The sequence below is a fragment of the Halichoerus grypus genome, chromosome 13 (genome assembly GCF_964656455.1).
Source record: "Halichoerus grypus chromosome 13, mHalGry1.hap1.1, whole genome shotgun sequence".
NCBI lineage: Eukaryota > Metazoa > Chordata > Mammalia > Carnivora > Phocidae > Halichoerus > Halichoerus grypus.
In genome coordinates, this window is record NC_135724.1 from 1,675,004 (window position 1) to 1,695,000 (window position 19,997).

The 19,997-nt window shown below is 46.5% G+C and overlaps 1 long non-coding RNA gene across 4 annotated transcripts; it reads left to right on the plus strand.

Annotated features, from left to right (window-relative positions):
* The first annotated feature begins 737 nt into the window (after positions 1-737).
* LOC118553678 (uncharacterized) lies at positions 738-15,678 on the plus strand. 4 transcript variants are annotated; one of them, XR_013443120.1, is made up of 5 exons: positions 738-878; positions 1,969-2,027; positions 11,387-11,491; positions 11,811-11,916; positions 13,838-15,678. It is a non-coding gene; the product is annotated as an uncharacterized LOC118553678 (long non-coding RNA). The 4 variants fall into 4 exon arrangements; XR_013443119.1 differs by lacking the exon at positions 1,969-2,027 and having other exon boundaries at positions 13,838-14,931; positions 15,147-15,678; XR_013443118.1 differs by lacking the exon at positions 1,969-2,027.
* The last annotated feature ends 4,319 nt before the right edge of the window (positions 15,679-19,997 follow it).

Consider the following 19,997-nt stretch of genomic DNA (forward strand, 5'->3'; position numbering starts at 1 on the left):
AGAGGGAAGGAGAGGGTCATCACTGGGAAGATAGGAAAGAGCATTGGACCATGTGGACAGCAGATGTTGTCCTCAGACATGGACACAGTCGTTCAGCCTACGGACTCCGTGTCCTCTCCCTACATGAGCCCAAGAGTGTACTCAGGGGTGGGTGTGACAAAGCCCACCCTGCTGCGAAGTTTGGTAACTGGGCCCAAGCATGGTTTTTGGCCTCAGAGGTCAGTCAGGCTCTCTGTTCCACGGCTGATGGTTTGTGAACCCCTTTGGCTGAGGCATTAACCTCTCGGAGCATCAGAGTCCTTGTCTACAAGGCAGAAACGACCATGGGTGTGTCAGAAGGCCCTCAAGATCAAATGCTGGGAACACGGGCTTAGAGAGGACCCACTGCCCTGGCAGCAGGAACCCGCGAGGCCACTCCTGGTGCAGCCCTGGTCCAGCTTCCTGTGGTCTGTCCCCACAGCCACTGAAGCCAAGTTGGAGGATGGCACTGGGGGACTCGATGCCCTGTCCCCCGGGGACCAGGTGGTGGCCAGGAGCCCCACATCATGCAGAGTTGGTCTCACTTCCTTTTTTTGCTCCTGTGAGAAGGATATCTGCAGTGCACACAGGGGTTTGTCTGGTCAATGTCTTTCCCCCCTCCCTCCCAGAAGGCCCCCATCTGTTTGGACCTGCTTCACAGCCACGAGGTTTATATGAGGTCGTCCTGGCCTCCAGCTGCTGGTGCTGGAGAGCCAAGTTCCTTCCCAGTCATGAGACATAGCAAGTTGTGAGCACTGAGTCCCCCAGGGGGATGCTGGGGAGTCAGGGGGACCTCCACACACAGGGACCCCTGGGCTGTCACGTCCTGTCTGATGGTGAGGTGTCTGCAGCTCTCAGAGGTAAGCCTCATGACAGTCAATGGGGAGGAAGCCGAGAAGTCATCACGGGGCTTTGTTTTGTTGAAAATTCCCATTCAGAATATAGAAGGGCCGTGTTTTTCATGTACAATATATAGTGATGGTCACTGGGTTTTTTAGAGAATCTATATAATCTGTAGCGATTTCTAACCACATCTGAGAAATGTAAACCATTTTGTTCAGTCCTAAGCCAAGTGGAGCTGGAATATACTGGGAAGTATTTAATTCCTTCAGTTTATTCTCCAAATCATTGCTTAACAATGAAATGAACCTTAGGATATGCATACACAGAATGAAGAACATTCCCATGAAGTCAGTGCTGCCAGTAATCCTTTCTTCTAATTTCTATTGCTGCCTTTTGCATTTTTTAAGTTTTTATTTAAATTCCAGTTAGTTAACATACAGTGCTATAGTAGTTTCAGGTGTACAATACAGTCACATATAACGCCCTGTGCTCATCACAACAAGTGTTTTTCTTTCATCCCCATCACGTGTTTCACCCATCCCCCCCACCCCGCCCTTCTGGTGACCATCAGTGTGTTCTCTATGGTTAAGAGTCTGTTTCTTGGTTTGCCTCCCTCTTTTTCTTTCTGCTGTGCTTGTTTTTTTTGTTTCTTAGATTTCACGTAAGAGTGAAATCATATGGTATTTTTCTTTCTCTGACTGACTTATTTCATTTAGCGTGATACCCTTTAGTTCCATCCACGTCGTTCCAAATGGCAAGATTTCATTTTCTTGCTGGCTGAATAATATTCCATTGTATCTATATACCACATTTTCTTTATCCATTCATCTATTAGTGGACACTGGGGCTGCTTCTATAGTTTGGCTGTTGTAAATACAGCTGTAATAAACATCAAGGTTTATGTGTCCCTTTGAATTAGTGTTTCTGTATTTTGGGCATAAATACTTGGTAGTGCAATTGCTGGGTTGTAGGGTAGTTCTATTTTTAACTTATTGAGGAAACTCCATGCTGTTTTCCAGAGTGGCTGTACCAGCTTGCAGTGTAAGAGGGTTCCCCTTTCTCCACATCCTCACCAACACTTGTTATTTCTTGTGTTTTTTATTTTAGTCATTCTGACAGATGTGAGGTGATATCTCATTGTACTTTTGATTTGCATTTCCCTGATGGTGAGTGATGATGAGCATCTTTTCATGTGTCTCTTGGCCATCTGTACGTCTTCTTTGGAAAAATGTCTATTCATATCTTCTGCCTGTTTTTTAATTGGGTTATTTGTTTTTTGGGTGTTAAGTTGTATCAGTACTTTATATATTTTAGATACTAATCCTTTATCAGAATGTCATTTGTAAATATCTTCTCCCATTCTGTTTGTTGAATGTTTCCTTCGCTGTGCAGAAGCTTTTTATTTTGATACAGTCCCAATAGTTTATTTTTGCCTTTTGCATTTTTGATTTTATTTATTTATTTATTTATTTATTTATTTGAGAGAGAGAGAGAGCACAAGAGGGGGGAGTGGGAGAGGGAGAAGCAGACTCCCTGCCGAGCAGGGAGCCCGATGCGGGACTCGATCCCGGGACTCCAGGATCATGACCTGAGCCGAAGGCAGTCGCTTAACCAACTGAGCCACCCAGGTGCCCGCATTTTTGATTTTGAAATGCAAAGGATAAGGAATTGAAGGGTGGGGTGGTAAATGCTCCCCCAAAAAATCTTATTTTTATAATTTTGCTTTCTCTGTGAGGTAATTTAAAGTACCAAGTACATGTGACAAAATAATGAAATAATTATCGAATGAGAAGTGGGAAATGAGAAAAAAAGAGAGAAAATGGTGGAAAGAAAAGAAAATAGAAGGTTTTTTAGGATCCCTTGGGCTCAGCTGGCTTGATAGTCAGTCTTTCTGCCTGAAGACAATACCCCCTCTCTCCAGGCATAGCTCAGGCTCTAGACTCTGGCCCTAGGAGCACCCACTCTGCCTTACAAAAAACAGTTTTTTTATCTTTGGAATTCTCATATGAAAGGGTACTCACGTACACACACACAGGTGCTCACACGTGTGCATGTGTGGGCTTGTGCGCACGCACACACACACACCACACTCACCCCCTAGTTTTAGATGACTTTTTTCCTCAGTAAGAAAAGAAAGCTTTGGCCACTTGATTATGCCTCAATACTTGTCCCTTGTGAACCTTGCTTCCAAATTTCCTGTCTTAGGTATCAGTTTTCATTCCTCAGATGATCTTGACTTTGAGCCATGGAATGTGTAAGTGTTTGAGTCTTTAAAGGATATAAAATTCTATCCTCTATTATGCAGAAAACACCACTAGAAACTAAAGATGTGGCATGATTACTCTTGGTCACACAACAGAATCTGGATGGTTTAAAATATTCTTCATGGCTTTCTGAATGTTTTTGGCATAGAAGACATCTGCTAAATCCTGAGGAAACGCAATTTTAAGTGAGCTACTTTCTCTGCATCTCTACAAGGGAGTTTGCCAACACAATAGGGGAGGTTGAGCTGCTTCTCCAGAACAAATCATAATTAAATTTAGTTCCTAAATTTCATTCAGTAGTGAAGAGGAATTTTAAAATAATCATTCAGGTGCAAGATGAAAAAGAAATGATAAAGAAGCTGAGGACATGGAAGCTAGAATGCTCTGTGCAGTACTGGATCGATAAGAGGAATTAGTTTGAACTGGGGTTCTGCTAGACATAAGTACAGATATTTATAGACACATGCATATACACACGGGCTAGTCACGCGTTTCCCCTTGCTTTGTCAGCTGAGAAGATCCAGGAGCAAGGGTACCTATAGCAATGTGCACACCAAGAGCCCAGCTTGGTTTCAATACCATTCTCCAGTAAAGGAACCAGAGCTTGTTGGATAAATAACTGGTCCTAGGATTGGGACAGGAAATAATACAAACTAAGCCTGAAACATCTTATTTCAAAAAGTGATGAAGTGTTCAAAAGATAAATGGAGGTATGTGAAAGGACTCAGGGGCCAACTGGAAGAGCACCAAGGGCCAACACTGGAACAGTCTGAGCGATGGAATGAATAACATAATGTTGTGTTATAACCCACAGTATAAAGTAGATATCCACCAGTCTACACACAAATGAGTGAATAAATAAATGAATGAAGGTAGAAAAAACAAACTTCCCATGAAGAGGCATTCCATATAATTTATGTAGATACTCTGCTATCAGGAGGTGAAGCATAACTCCCCACTCCATAAATGTGAGCTGTGCAGAGTGACTTCTTCCAAAGAGGACATAATGGAAAGTGGGAGAGACAAGGAAGGAGGGGGAGGACGGAGAGGAGATGGAGGAGGAGGATGGGAAGAGGGGTAGGAGGAGGAAAAGAAGAACTTAATAGTGGAGAAGCATGGCAGACATGCCTCTACCAGGGGATAAAGGTCAACATCAAGGCCAGGAAGTTGTGTTGACAGCATGTGATATGATGTTTTGGAGATGGCACCTTACCTCTGTGGTCCTCCTCCCCAAATCCATAACCCCAGTCTCAGCTGAGAAAAACATGAGACAAATTCCACTGTAGGCATTCTACCAAATACCTGACCAGTCCTCCTCAAAACCGTTGAAGTCATTAAAAACAAGGAAATTCTGAGGAAATGTCTCAGCCAAGAGGAGCCTAAAGAGGCAGGATGACTAACTGTAATGTGGTGTCCTGGATGGGATCCTGAGACAGAGAAAGTACATTAGGAGAAAAGTGAAAAATTCAGAATGAATTATGGAGTTTAGTTAATAAGAATATATTAATATTGGTTCATTGATTGTAACAAATGTAACATATTAATATAAAACATTGATTATAGGGAAAATTGTGTGAGGCATATACAGAGTCTTTGTACCATCCTCACAATTTTTCTGTAGATCTAAAATTGTTCTAAAATACAAAGTTAGGGCACCTGGGTGGCTCAGTCAATTAAGCATCTGCCTTTGGCTCAGGTCATGATCCCAGGGTCCTGGGAGGGAGCCCCACATCAGGCTCTCTGCTCAGCAAGGACTTGCTTCTCTCTCTGCCCCTCCTCGCACTCATGCTCTCTTTCTCTCTCTCTCTCTTTCTCAAATAAATAAAATATTTAAAAAAAAAATAAAAAAATAAAATACAAGGTTGACTTTAAAAATAATACAAAACAAACAAAAATAAAACCTACAGATAACATCATACTTAATGTAAAATAATGAACGCTTTCTATCTAAGACAGAAACAAGGAAAGGATGTTTGCTCTCACAATTCTTATTCAACATTGTGCTAGTCCAATAATGTAAGTCAAAGAGATAAAAATCATACCTTTGTAAAAGAAGAAATATAACACTTCTATTTGTAGATGACAAGATTGTCTATGTAGAAAATCCCAAAGATTTTCTACTAACTCCCAGACCTAATAGGGAAGTCAGTTCAGCAAGTCTGCAGAACACAAGATCAACACGCACAAAACCCAGTTGTACTCCCAGATACTACCAAAAGACAGGCAGAAACCAAAATTAAAACCACAATATCATTTACAATTGTGCCAAAGAACATGAATTACTAAAATATCATGTAAGGGTCTGTATGCTGCAAATTGCTAAATGATGATGAAAGGAAGCAAAGAAGTCCTAAATAAGTGGACAGATATTTCTAAATAAATGGGTAGACATACCATGTTCATGGATTAGGAGACTCATCTTAGGAAAAGACTCATTTGCCTGAATTGATTCTTATCTTTAATGCAACCTTTTTCAAAGTTCCAGCAAGGTTTTTAAACATAGACACACTTTTTCTAGAATTAGTATGTAAAGTTACAGGTCCAAGAACAGCTAAAACTATATTTGAGAAAGAAGAATAAAGCACGAGGAATCAAGATACTAAAGGCTTATCTATGGTGTTGAGGAGGGCATGGCCTGGTACAGGAACAGACACACAGATAATGGAACAGAGTACAGAACTCAGGAATGGACTCACACAAATATGCCCAGCTGACTTTTCCCAAAAGTGCAAGAGCAATTTAATGGAGAAAAAGCAGACTTTCAACAAATAATGCTGGAGCGACCTCCAGGCAGGACAGACAGACTATACCTTATACAAAATCACAGGCCTAAAAGCAAAATACAAAACTATCAAACATTTAGGAAAAAATAGGGGATACACATCTGGATCTAGGATTAGGCATGAAGCTCTTGGGCACGGATATCAAAGGCTGGATCCATAACAGGGATCCTTCATCAGAATGTACAATTTTGCTCTGTGAAGGATTGTATTATGACAATGAAAATGTAAAATGGGAGGGTATGTCTGCACACCATGCATTTGACAGATGACTTATCCCAACTGTATAAAAAGAAGTCCTCAAACCCAGCAGTATAAAAGAAACAATCCAATTAGAAAATGCCAAAAAATATAAATGGGCCATGAAGACAGAGAGATGGCAAAAAAGCACAAGAAAAAAGGTTTGCTGTCATTATTTAAGGAGATGCAAATTAAAACACAGTGAGATATCACTTCTCACCTGTTGGAGCGGCTAAAATAAGAAACAGTGACCACAGTGGTGCTGGTGCGGGAGGCAGGAGAGGAACTGGGTCTCTTCTGCATTGCTAGTGGGTTTGAAAATGGTGGGGCCTCTGGGAGAAGCTATTTGCCAGTTTCCTGTGAAACTAAATATCCAGTTAACCTCAGAGCATCTTTCCTAACAACTGACAAATCCTGGGGACAGCCCGGATGACCTCCGGGTTGAGCGGTGATACATCCTTGAGGCAGAGCCCCGCCCAGAAATACAATGGAGTCTTGACGCACTGGATGGGGATGAGTCTTAAGGGAATTGTGTTTACAAAGAAAGACAATTTTGCAAGGTTATGTACTATAGGGTTCCATTTATATCCCATTTCTGGGATGACAACATTTTAGAAATGGACAGCGGACTAGCAGCTGCCTGGGGCTAGGGATGGATGGGGGCTGGGGCACAAGGCTGTAAACGGACAGTGCAGGGATCGGTGGTGCTAGAGATGCACAGTGCCTTGATTGTGGTGTAGGCTTCAGAAACCACATCCATGAGAAAACTGTGTGCACACACATATGCACACACACAGGGACACGTAAGTGTGAGGAAATCTGAATACAACATATGTACTATATCCATGCTCATATCCTGACATGATTTCAAGATCTTCGCAAGATGTTATCATTAGGGAAAACTAGGTAACAGGGTTATGGGACCACTGTATATTATTTTTAACTGCTTCTGATAAATTTATAAATATTTTAAAGTAAAATGTTGATTTTTTTTTAATCAGTAGCTTTGGTTAGGTGGCTAGTCGATGGAGGTTTCTTTCCATTTGGGGTGATAAAGCCTAACTAAAAGGCCCTGTGTTGTTAATATATGTTATAAAAAATTAGAGATGATACATTGGAAAACAATATGTCAACAAAATTAAATAAGAACATTTGCATAGAACCTTCCAGAACCTTTAGAATGGTAATGTGTATTTTGAATATTCGGTCTCAATAAAACTCACTTAATTTAGAAGCTTCCTTTTTTGTGATGGTGTGAGGGCAGAGAAAAATACCTGTCTAGGACATTCACAGGCCTCCAATGTTCATCTTGCTTGAGTGGACAGCCAACTTTAGTGGAGGACACGAACGAGGGGTATCTGTTCAGCCATGTGAGGATTCTCTTCTGGACGCAGCTCAGATCTGTAAGGCTGTTGACTGAATGATCTCGATTTTCTTTCATGTACTTTCAAAACAGAACTTACTAATAAATTGAAAGCATACATTACAACATATGAATATAGAAAATTAAAAGAAAGGTAACTATATTTATCCAAACTGTCCAATTATCTTCTCTTAGGTATAAGTTTTTGTGTCAGAAACCAAAGCAGAAACAAAGCCAGTTTTAAAATTCTCTTTTTACTTTCCTTTAATTTCACCTATATTCTTAAATAACCCTGGAATTTATTCACCCCTGAGCTTGACAACATAAACTAATTCTGATAAGTGAGCATACCAGAACAAAGGTCACTTTAGATGATGAGATGCAGCGTTGTAATAAATGCATTTAAAGCCTTGACTATGAACACTATGTGTATATCCCACGGAAGCATGTCGGTTCCTATCTGAGCAAGGGCGGTGAGAACACTGAGCAAGAAGGAGGCCTCTGTCCACCGGTCTCATGCTCTTCCAGTGCAGGAACCCGGGCATTCAGGCCGCACGCTCCACTTTACCCTGTTCTGGTCCTTGACACTGTGTTTCCAGAAGACACTCAGTGAGGCTGCTTGAGGCTGATCCGCCCACTCAGTGAGAAGCATTCAGGTAAATGTGCAAATAGGATGAGTAAGCGTAAGGCCAAGGAGAATGGTCTGCAGGTGACACACTGCATCAGGCCGAACTCCTGGTTACTGGATTTACATGAAAACTGCTTTGCCTTCGCTCTGAGGACTTTTTCTCGGCTCCTTAAACATGTACCATTTCTAAAGAGGTTTAGCGGCAGGTGACTGTGGCTGGAAGGAATGACAGCATGCTCAGGAGGAGCTGGTGCTCCAGGGACCTGAACTCAGGTCTTAGTACAAGCTGGTGTTCCCTCTGGAGTCTTTCCCACCGTCTCTGAGGTCCTCCATGTCTCCCCACGCTCCGCAGGGAGCTTCCTAATGTCCACAGACTCATGCTAATGCTGCCCGCGGACATGCTTGCACCTGCAGCTCTCTGCCTCCTGCCTGGGCCACAGTGGACCATGGCACCACCCCTCCCGGGCACCGCCGGGCCGCCTCCTGCCCAGTCCTGACCCTGTTTGCCCCATCGGTTGCTGTCCTGATTCCATTTGTATGGAAATTCCTGAAAGGAGTTCTCGGAGCTCTCTGCCACTGTCTCTCACCAAGGCTACGGCTGCCCACTCAGAGAGGTGCTTGCTTCCCACCAAACGACCCGAATTCAGGCCAGCAAAGACCTCGGCTGTAACGACCCAGTGATGGGCCCTCAACCTATCCTCCCCTGAAACAGCAGCTGTGCTGAACCCGCTGTGGAAAGAGGAGACTCTCCTGCTCCGAACAACACACTCTCTACCAGCTTCCAGAACGCCAGCCTTGCGCCTCTGCTCTGGGATTATTTCTTCTCAGTGCCTTTTGCTATCTCTCCTCCTACCACTCGCATCTTAGTATCAGAGTCCAGTGAGCACATTTCTTTGCTCTTTTCTACACAGACACTCACCCCCTTGGCAATCTTACCAAGAGCAACAACTTTAAATACCCCAAATGTTGACAATGTTCGACTGTTTATCCCCAGCCTGGACCAGCTCTCTACCTGCAGATTTGTATGTTCCGTCTTCTACTTGAATGTCTGAAAGACCTCTCAATGCTGACGTGGCGGAGACCCAGCGCCCTCAGCCCTACCACTCCACCTGCTGCACCTGCCCCATCTCTGCGTGCACCCTTCAGTAGCTGCACTCAAACATCCCGTGCTTCTCCACAGCCCCTTTCCTTTCACTCATCCCCAAACGTAGACAGCCGTGCTATCTCCACCATCAGGCATGTCCCACGTCTCACCATTAACATTCTGCTCAAGACCCCTAGTTTCTCCCCTAGAATGCCCTGCCTCCTCGGTGCATCTCTGCTCTCACATCCGCAGCCCTGCGCTCGGTCTCACACAGATGGCCCAGTGATTCTCCATGTGTCTGTAAATGGTTCCTCCATGGACCGTGATGTGGCTCACCACCTCTCCACCAGTCCAAGCCAAGGCGGTCACAGGGGTCCACCAGGCCCTACGTGCTCTCGTCCATGTCCTCCAAGAAGCTGAGGCCAAGATGGTGTTAGGGATTTATTTCCTCAAGCTGCTCCCCTTGCTTGGGGCTCCTCCTTCCAGATATTCCCAAAGACAGTGCCACACATCCTTGGGGTCTCTGGTCAAGTCTCAGCTTGCCCGGACGCTGGCTTCAGTTCTCCTCAGCTATTGAGAGACTAGATGTTACTTGCTGTCATGTTTGTTAATTCTCAAGGATGACTCTGCACGGAGCAGGGTTTCTTCCCTCATACAATTTGTTTGGGGCTCTCCATCCAGGGCACAGGCTACAGATGTTATGCATATGAGTTACTGTTTCAGAGCTATCTATTTTTTTTGCCAGCACCTCAGACTTTTCTGACCTTGATTTGTGTCCAATGTCTCTGAAGCCCCAGTTGTCACCTTCAAGGTGCTGGGCTCTCCTTACTTCCTCCAGAAAGTTCCTAATCCCTCCGCCTGGTGACAGTCACTTCCCCTCCTGAGCTCAGATGAATTACGGCCAAAGGTTCCCAGGCATCCTCAGCGTGTCAGTGCACATCAGCCTACTGCCCCGGTCCTCATGAGCTTCACTGAAGCTGCCTGGACAGTAGCGATCCTTACCCGTGATCACCATGCTGAGCATGGCGCCTCACCTGGCGGGTTGTCAGATTTCATTTGCGGAGTGTCCCTTCTTTGCAAAATCAACCCTCCACCACTGCTGATGGCTTCGAAGGACCTGACCCCACAGGCTTCCCCCTGCTCCGCCTCGGGGTGAGCAGATGAGCAAGGCCAGTCCAGCCAGAGTGCCCATACCATAGCCACAGGGCTTGGCTCAGGGATAAGGATGTGGCCAAGTCTGCTTCTTTTGAGACAGAACATCTGGCCCAGATGGACAGAAGAAGGAATGAGGACAAGGAGCAGAGATAGGCCACTTCTCTGGCTGCTACTGCAGAAACATCCCATTGTAGGTTCTGGTCAAACTCGGATCACATACTCATCTGTCCACCATTGCTGTGGCTGAGGGGAGAGAGTATCCTGATAAGACAGGCTTGGTCCTATGCTCAAAGAATTGCCTAATGCCATTATTTGAGATCTGGATTCAGCGTTTCCTGAAGCCAAGACAATTGTGTGTGTGTATGTGTACATAAAATATATATGTTTGTCTCTCTCTATAAATACATGCATATACATGCCTACATACATCTATAAATATACATATGCCATCTCATGTTAGGTATCACTTTTTATAATCAATGTTAATAATTTATTTATATACAAATTTTTGTATTCATTTCTATATATCACATTATAGATGTGTGTCTTTCTCTGTATAAGATATTCTGTGTATAACATATGTTTGATTACCAAGCCCCTAGAGATCATACACCAGCACTGTGACTGCTTGAGCAGACGCCCAGCTTCCTTCCCGAATGATCCTGGCAGGGCGAGCCTTGGCCTCGTCGGGCCCACCTGCGGCGAAGTGGCGGGAGCTGGTGAAACAGAGGTGGGGTTAGTGAAGAGCCGCTCATGGGAGGCCGGAGGAGCAGGGACGAACGAGCAGTTGGGAAGCAGCGCCCTGCACGGTGGTTCTCCAGTGGGGATGGGGCGAAGCAGGACCACATCTACACCGCCTTCACACACCTGCTCCTACCTGTTGTCCTGGGGGGAGATCAGGTGCTTAGTGAGGGGTGGGCAGGAGGGGAGCAGGCATTTTGGACATTTGCAATTTCAAAGAAATGAAGCAACTTCCTGGGTTGTGTGTGTTACCACCTGTGCTTCCTTCAGCCGCCTCCGCCCCCCAGAACTGAGCCGGAAGGACCTGGGGTGCTCAGACTGCTCACCAGGGCTCTGAGGAGCTGTGCGGACCAGGAGGGGCAGGGCTGAGTCAAGGTGAGGAATCACATCCCCCTAAAGTGCCCTTTTCAACAGCAACTTGCAAAGTGGGTCTGAGACGGGAGGGAGCTGGGGGCTGAGACCGGGCGGGGGTGCAGAGTCCTTGTGGAAAAGGGCCCAGGGAACCCTCATGAGGAAGGAGGCCTGGGTCGGCTTTAAAAGCACAAAACAAAGGCTGGGGAGGCCTTCCTACGTGGAGAGGTTTGCACAGCTGGCTTCACCAGAGTGAGGAGGAATGCTCCTTATGGCATCTAGAGGTGACAGCAGCAGAAGACCGTGACCCGCACATGGCGCTTGCCACCCACACGCACCGCAGGTAAAACGGTCAGCGCTGCTCGGGCCCGCACTCCTCCGCTGGTCTTTCCACACGTGGACCCTGCAGGCCGAGGCTCCAGGAATACTTGGTGAACGTTAACACATCGGTAAGTTAGCTCTCTTCAGTCACGTAGAGGTATGTTCACTGATGGAAGTGAAGTGGACAGCTACATTTTCAGAATAATCTTTTGCAAGAGTTTTGTAAAGATATCTCCTGCATGTGTTAGTCTTCAGGAAAGAATCCACACTGTGCTTCATGGAAACAGACAGAGAGAGGCCGGGAACTCCTAGGTGGGCTTTGCCTTTCAATCTGCCATCATCTGAAGGGTCTTTGATTCGAAGCTGCTTTAAATTTTCCAGCTGCAGCGAGCCTCCTTCCGAGGAGGTTATACCCTGGGCCAGTGAAATGTCTGATAATCAGTGGCTAGCTATTGCTGGATCTGTTTCTAATGAGTTCAAGCGGGCTTGGTTACTTTGGGCAGCGTGCATACATGTGCTTACCTTGTCCACAGCTGGGTTGTATTGAAGCACGGTTGCTAACCAGTGTCATGTGAATTTGCTTCATCATTTGCCCCTTTACATGCATTTGCCTCCTGCCGACACCACACGGGAGCACGCGGACCCGAAGTGGGTAAGAGAGCCGCAGTGTGTGCGCACATTTCAATATTTGTTACTGTTTACTTCTTAATTTCTTTGCACTTGTGTTGCAAACTATAGGGAAAAAGACAGAAACACAGAGAAAATAAGTCTGTGTGGGTTGGAGTAAAAGACATATACATATGTCCTAAATGAAGGACCTCCCTTCTAATGGCAAACAGTTGAGATTGAGAACATGTTTATTTACACAGAGACCGAGATCATGGGGTCTGCCGTCATGCTCCTCGCTCGCCTTCATCGAGGACTTGCTCTCCATATGGGAGGCACTCCCCGGGATCCCTTACTCGGCACAGCCCGGCAAAGCGGAGTCCTGTTTTCCTCCCGAGGGGAAATGGTGCGTGACGGAGCTGGAGACTCACCTTTGAGCAGGGGCCAGCTGACCTCACGATCTTGTTTCTCATGTGAAATCAGGTCCAAGCCATCACAAATGAACCCAAAAGGCCAAATGTTTGATTTTTAAAAGATAAAATTAGGCCAATAAATGATAAAAACTTAACAATTAGAGGTGGGGTTTTATGAACGGAGTACCCTTCCCGTTCACTTTTTGGAACATTTTCTATAAACAAAATCTCTGTTTCTTAGCACCACTGCAATTGCGCTCCACGTTGGGAGCCCAGCGTAACACCCACGCTGCATGTGGTTTCCTTCCAGAGAAGAATAGGTTGCAAGGAGTAAACATAAGAAGTAAATTTGTCATGCCTGGGTTCTCTTTTTGTCCCACTGTGTTATTTTTTAACCAAGTTCTGCTCTGGATTCTGCTTTCCACCTCCCTCTTCAGACTACATGCTTCTGATAGGAGGTATTGCAAACCCCTTGTGAATGCAAAGCTTAACATGCAGCAAACAGCAACTGGCTCCTGTCCCAGCCCCAGCCCCCAATGTCCGGCAGAGGCAGGATCAAGTCCTCCTCCTGCGGCAGAGCTTCTGGGAATGGGAAACAGGCAGGAGGGGTGGAGCCAGGGTGCAGGGAAAAGGAAGCTTGTCTTTGACGTGCAGGGAGGCAGGGAGTGGATGCCAACAGCACACCCCCCCCCCCCAGAATACCCCACCGGCACTACCACCATTGCCGGGTGTCGTGTTACGAAAACAGGTGCCCTGTTAACTAGGAGACTCCCCATATTGCTGTTGCTGGCTTGGAGGTCCTGGCCACCTCTAGGGCTCAGAGGCGTCCCCATCAGTGTTGGAGTCTGAGGATGACAACAGAATATGAGTGGGGCCATGCCAGCAACCTGCACTGGTATTTCAAAAACCTTTGGCAAGGTGACCCTAATATGATGTGATGGAATGTTTGTGACCCGTTTGTCTGTCACGATAGGGCTTGGCAGTTGATGGTCTTGGCTTATCAGCTCTGAACATATGTATGATGTTGCAGTTGTCTTTCTGGAGAGTGAAGCCCTCATTTTGAACAGTGAAGAGCTGTCGGCATGAACCCGACGTTGGTCACGTCTTAGGGGACTTCACAGGAGATGGGTCATCTTGGAAGGCCAGTCTTCTCACTGTGACTCAGCTTCCTTAAAGTCCCTCTGGCAGGTGGCTTCTTCTTGGTTGGGTTTTGTTGAACTGAAATCCCTGATTTTCATAAATTACGACTCCTTTGCTGTAACAATCGTGATCAGCCAGAGGAGACTGGACATAGTGCCAAGTGTCCTAAGCCACGGAAAGGCAAGCTTCTTCACTGTCCCCACTGTCTTAGATTCAAACATGTCTGAGGCTACACTTTATTATGAAAGAGCATTTATGTGTATGTGTGCAAGTAACTGCAATGAATGCTTTGTTTTCATCGTTATGTGCTTTATGCAGAACTTTTTATTTTTAATTGTAGTCAAGCACACGTATCATATAAAACTCTCATCCTGACCCCTTGTAGTGTGCAGTGCAGAGGTTCCTGGGGGCTGCTGGGAGGCCCAGCTCCCTTCTCAGCTGGCAAGTCCCCGGACTCACTGAAGACCACACCCCAGCCCCCTGGGCCCAAGGCCTGGGCACCCACCACGCCCCTTGCTGTCTCTATGAATTGGACTCTTCTGGATGCTCCGTACAAGTGGGATCGTGCAGGATCTGTCCCTCTGAGACTGGTTTCCCTTGGTGGGGTGTCCCCAAGGCTCCTGTCAGGGTCTCCTCCCTTTCTGGGGACACATAAAGGACAGAAAGTTTACAAGGACTAACAGTGCACTTCTCTCCTTTCCTCTGTGAGTCCACCTAGACGTCTGTTTGCCTGGGAAGCTGGAGAACAGGAGGAGGTAGATTAGACGCTAGAGCAGAAATAGGGCAGAAAAGTGGCAAAAGGAGGACTGAAGTGTTCTTCAGCTTCTGACAGAGGCCGTGGAACTATCCAGAAGGAAAGTGGACTCAGACCCCACCTATGAACTGTGGAAGGAGGATCGGGATTCCTCAGCACCAGCCCTCCGCTCCAAGGGCAAAGCCGCCCAGGGACGGTGGGAATGAGCGTGGGGTGGAGGGAGCACCACAGTGAAAATGGCTTGTCCCTACTTAGGCTCAGCCGGGCTGGAGCACAGGGAGGAGATCCCAGGGGCCATGGCATCCTAGGTCCCTGGGGAATAGCTGTGTCCTGTGAACTGATGTGTATTTGTGTAGATTTGGAAACACATGCACGTTTCTTTGCTGTAGGGGAAACCAATCTTCCGTACACGTTCTTTCACAGGATCTTTCCCTGCTTCCTCTAGGATAGTCTTTGTGGGATCAGACGCGCCTACTGGGAGAGCCAGGCGGGAAACCGAGCCCGTGAGCAGCCCTAATGCTCCGCGGTGCTTCCTCCGAGAAGCAGAAGGACGCAGTGCTGGCTCGTGCTTTCCATGCTCACGTCCCGAATAACCTGATGGAAGAAGGAGAAGAGAATCAGATGTGACATGCAACCAAAAGGAACAACAAATAGCAAAAAGAAATAAGAAAATGCTTAGGAAAACTTTGCTTCAGTTACCAAAATCTTGTTCCGTATTAATCATTTGCAAAGAATGAGATACTTATGCGAAATCAGATACACAAATCAGCATATTAAGACATTTTTAAAATGTGTAAATTCCAAATGCTACAAGTTTGTGAAAATAATCTTGGTCTTTTTTTAGCATGTTTCCTATTTATTGTAACATTTGAATGCTTTCCAAATTATCTTTCAGATTTCGGCTCATTTTTGTTTGTGAGTGTTCAAAACAACGATGACAAGAAGAAAATGAATTGCAGCTCATTTTCCTCTTTCTCTCCTTAAGTATAAGATTTTAAAAATTTATTTCTCCTTATTTATTTATTTGACTGTTTAAATCACGCCAGGATTTAACGGACATGGCGCAGGCTCCCAGGGAGGCCGTTGGCTTGGCCTGCCACAGGGAGGGAGCTTCCTGCGGAAAGCCGGTCAGACTGCGAATCTTCTGGGGCACCTTTGGCTCAGCTGCTGGCTCAGGCTCTCAGGGTGAGAAGAGGCAGAATTCTCGGGGACGTGTTCTTTAAATGGAAATTTTTCATGCATTGGTCACTCAAAAATAATAATTAACCAATAACTCTCTTCCAAAATACTTCCCGTGTGCACATGCCCACCCCGCGCCCCGAGATCCTTGGCTGGCGGGCTAACGTCCGTGACACCCACCTACTCTGATGCATGAGGCATGGTTCCTGCACCACGAGAAACACGCGTGCTCTGAGCGTGTAGGTTTGCAGGACATTTACTCATAGCTGATGTTACAACTTCATCCACATTCCCAAGTGTGTTTTCAGGCAAACATTTTTTAATCTGGTACCATTTTATGCACCCAATGCTCATCTGTTATCTTAAGCATACTCTCTCCTTTTAAGAATCAGCATACCTGATTTGGATCATATTTCCCCAAATTATCAACATCAAGCCAACTGTGGGAATGATTTGGGACACAGAATCTGAAAAATGAAATGCCAGTCTTGATCAAAGGAAAAGTGATTCTCTCTAAAAGAGAATTATCTTTGCAAGTTAAGGTCCCGGAAATACAAAAAGGCACCTCTATGTCCATCTGACCCACAACTGGATTTTGTGCTTTGTGTTAAGATCCAAATACTCTCAGCACATCCGCACTGTGCTTCTTGAAACAATATTGGCCCAAGGACTGTTAATACGAGTTCTATTAAAAAAAAAAAAAAAAGGAAGCTTGATCAAATACTTTGGAGAGCCACAATCTCTTATCAGCATCTTTAAGAGCCTAGAAAGCCCTATACAAGAAAACCAGCTGAAATCAAGCAACTTAGCTTTGCTTTAACGTGTATTAATTACAGAAATCATCCGTGTTCACTTAAGAGTTATGATAGCAACGGTTACATTATTCACAGGGCATCTTCTGATCATCCCCGGGTCCACAGCGTATCTGTGTTCATTCACAGGGGGTAAGGAGGAGGAGCCCAGCTGGTCAGCAGCTTGGGCAGCAAGTGAATGCCAAAGATGCGAAAGCTGCACTTGTCACAGCTGGAGGGAAGAGATATTTCCAAAATGGTACACATTCTACATTGGGACAAATGCACATTTAAATGATAGGCTTAAAGTCCAGAAAGCATCACTAATGCTGGCAAAACCCAAAACCCACGCAAGAAACACAGGAAAGTAACACTTGCAAGTAGGCACAGCAGGTGCACCAGTGCCCCCAGGGGAGGACGTCTGAGGCAGGTGAGGACGGGGGAGGGGTGCCAGGGCCCGGAGCAGGGATCTGAAGCTGGGGGGGCCTCTTTGGAGAGTGGAGGAAGCAGAGTCTGGGTCTGAGTGGAGGGTCAGGGCAGAGGGAACACCAGCGTGGTCTATGTGCGGCAGACAGACAGCTCTGGGCGTGGAAAATGCACAAACTGGAGCTGGAATTGGCCGGATGCTGTGTTGCATTGAAGGCAGCGTGCTGACGGGGTCTGAGCAGGGTGACCTGGGGGTGGGGCGGACGCAGAGCTGAGTGTGGGGTGTTCACCCACTGCCGGCCTGACAGCCTGGAGGAGGTCGGGAGGCCACTGGCCGGGGAGCGGGAACGGGGGCTGGGACGGAGCTCTCCATGTTGCGCCCATCAGTGTGTGGACTGGTAATGGTCCACGGGCGTGCACGAGGAGGCCCGGGCAGCCCGGAGGGTGCAGGCAGTGGGCACTGGGGGCCGGTAAACCCGCCGCGAGCTCTGGGGCCTGGCCTGCTGTCGTCCCGCGTCGCCATTATTAAACGTTACATTAAAACTAAATCACATCAAAACAAAGGACTGCCTTATGCATCGGTGTCGACGAGAGAAACTCGAAACACATCACAGCATGATTTTTTCTTGTCCACTTCCTTTGAGGTCACTTCTGTGCCTTGGGCGTGTGTGACAAGGTCACCGTGTGCCGCCTCGCATCTCTCCCTAACTCTCTTCTGCCTTTGTGATGCAGCTTGAAACCAGTTGAGGTGGGAGCTCAGACGCCAGAGGGTGGAACCTCGTGAATGGGACGTGTGCCCTTATAAAGGTGACGCCGCCGAGCTCCCCAGCCCTCCCACCACTGAGGACGCAGCTAGAGACCCGTCTGCCGGACAAGCGTTCTCCCCAGATCCCGACCTTATGGGCGGACACCCGGACCTCGGACGTCTGGGCTCCCGAACAGCGGAAAGAGATGTTCGCTGTTCATAAGCCACCGGTCTGTGGTGTCACTATAGTGGCCCCGATGAACTAAGGCACCCCTCGTGCTTGCTGCTTTTTATTTTGGTCTGGGGTGAACAGCTGCTCAGAGTCTGCTGATGAGAAGAGTCTCCCACTGGAAAAAAAATCCCAAAGCTGTATTCAACTTTTGATTACATTATCATACTATTAACATTGATGTGGGATAAAATCTGTGTGCCGTACAACACATGGAGAGTCATGGAAAAGTTGCAGGGTTTGTTGGTAATGAAAAATTGCAAGTTGCAGGAAGTTAGTATTATATCTGATAAGAAATAGGAGTGAACATTTGTCCCCCGGAACGGAAGGAGAGAGTGGAAGCATTCTCGCTCCTCAGACCCTGAGGTGCCATGTTGTGGAGACCCTCCCCACAGGAGGGGCGTTTCTCTTGATGTTCCCGCCATCTTTCAAAACACACTGGCATTAAAAAGTGTGTATAAATAGATAAAACACAGGAAGAACCCTAAGCTGACTTTATTACGTATAAAGTATCAGATAGTGTTAAGAGTCTCTTAACACAACAAACCCAGGAACCAAATACCTTAACGCTGTCCCTGTGGGTCGAGTTGTATCCCCTGAGGGATGTATTCAAGTCCTAACCCCGCACCTGTAAAGGTGACCTTATTTGGGAACAACGTCTGCGCAGATGAGGCGTGCAGTGTACGTTAAGTACAGAAGAGGTGACGCTGGATGAGGGTGACCCTGATCCCATGGCTGGCGTCCTTGTAAAAGAGGGACATTGGGACACAGACACAGACACGTGCAAAGGGGAGAGGGCAGGTGGCCACAGGGGCAGAGACCACAGCGTGGCCCCTGGGGCCGCGGGATGCTGGGGCCTGCCAGCAGTGCCAGAGCCGGCCACAGACCAGGGAAGAGCCTCCCAGGGACATCGGAGGGACTGTGGCCTTAGCCTTCAGACTTGTGGCCCCAGACCTGAGAGGGTAATTGCTGTGGTTTTAAGCCTCCGGATTGTTGTGCAGGTTATGTCAGCCCCAGGAAGCCCTACACCCTCAGTGGCTCGGCCACAGGTGACAGGTGTCTGTCCGAGGCTTAACAGACGGAAAAGGGCAGACTTCGTCTTTCTCTTCTTTACTTCTTTCCCTTTCCAGTGCACGTTGTGCTTTAATGCGATCTTAAATTCTGGCTCATTCAAACCAGAATCTGAATCCTGAGTACCGGAGCTCCTATGTCTGTGTGGGCAGTCTTTATACAAATCACCAGAGGCTACTGAATCAATACATTTTTCTTTTTTGATTTTTTTGTATCTTTCATTTTTTTTTTCCAATTTGTGTCCCCAGGAATGACCTATTTGTAATCAACTGTTCAGACAAATGGATTCATTAAAAACAGTCTCTTTTCCGAGGTACCTGGGCGGCTCAGTCGGTTAAGTGTCTGCCTTCAGCTCAGGTCATGATCTCGGGGTCCTGGGATCGAGTCCCGCGTCGGGCTCCCTGCTCAGCGGCGTTCTGACTGATATTATTATTTTGCTGGAGAAGGCTGTTGATTTGCAGACCGCTTCTTGGTGCCATAGCGCAGAGGATGGAAGCAGTGAGAACACAATGAGAAATGGAATGCAACCTTTAGCTTGACCTCCGGCAGCCTGGAGCTCTAAGGTCAAACTCCCTGATTCTCCCAAGAAACCAAGGTAAATCTATTTAAAATCAGTAAATCTTTGGGGAAACAAAGCAGATCGAGTTGGATGTATGAATACTTCCTGTACAGGGTTTATGCTGTATTTTCTCCTATTTGTAGTTTTATTCTTTACTTAAAAAAGATTTTTCTTTAGTTCTTTGATTTTAAAAATAGAACTAAGACAATTAAAAACTCACTACAGAGAATCATGAGCATGTTGGAAGATATAATACCTAATTGGCAACATTTGCAGTTTTGAACTGATGTGATTTA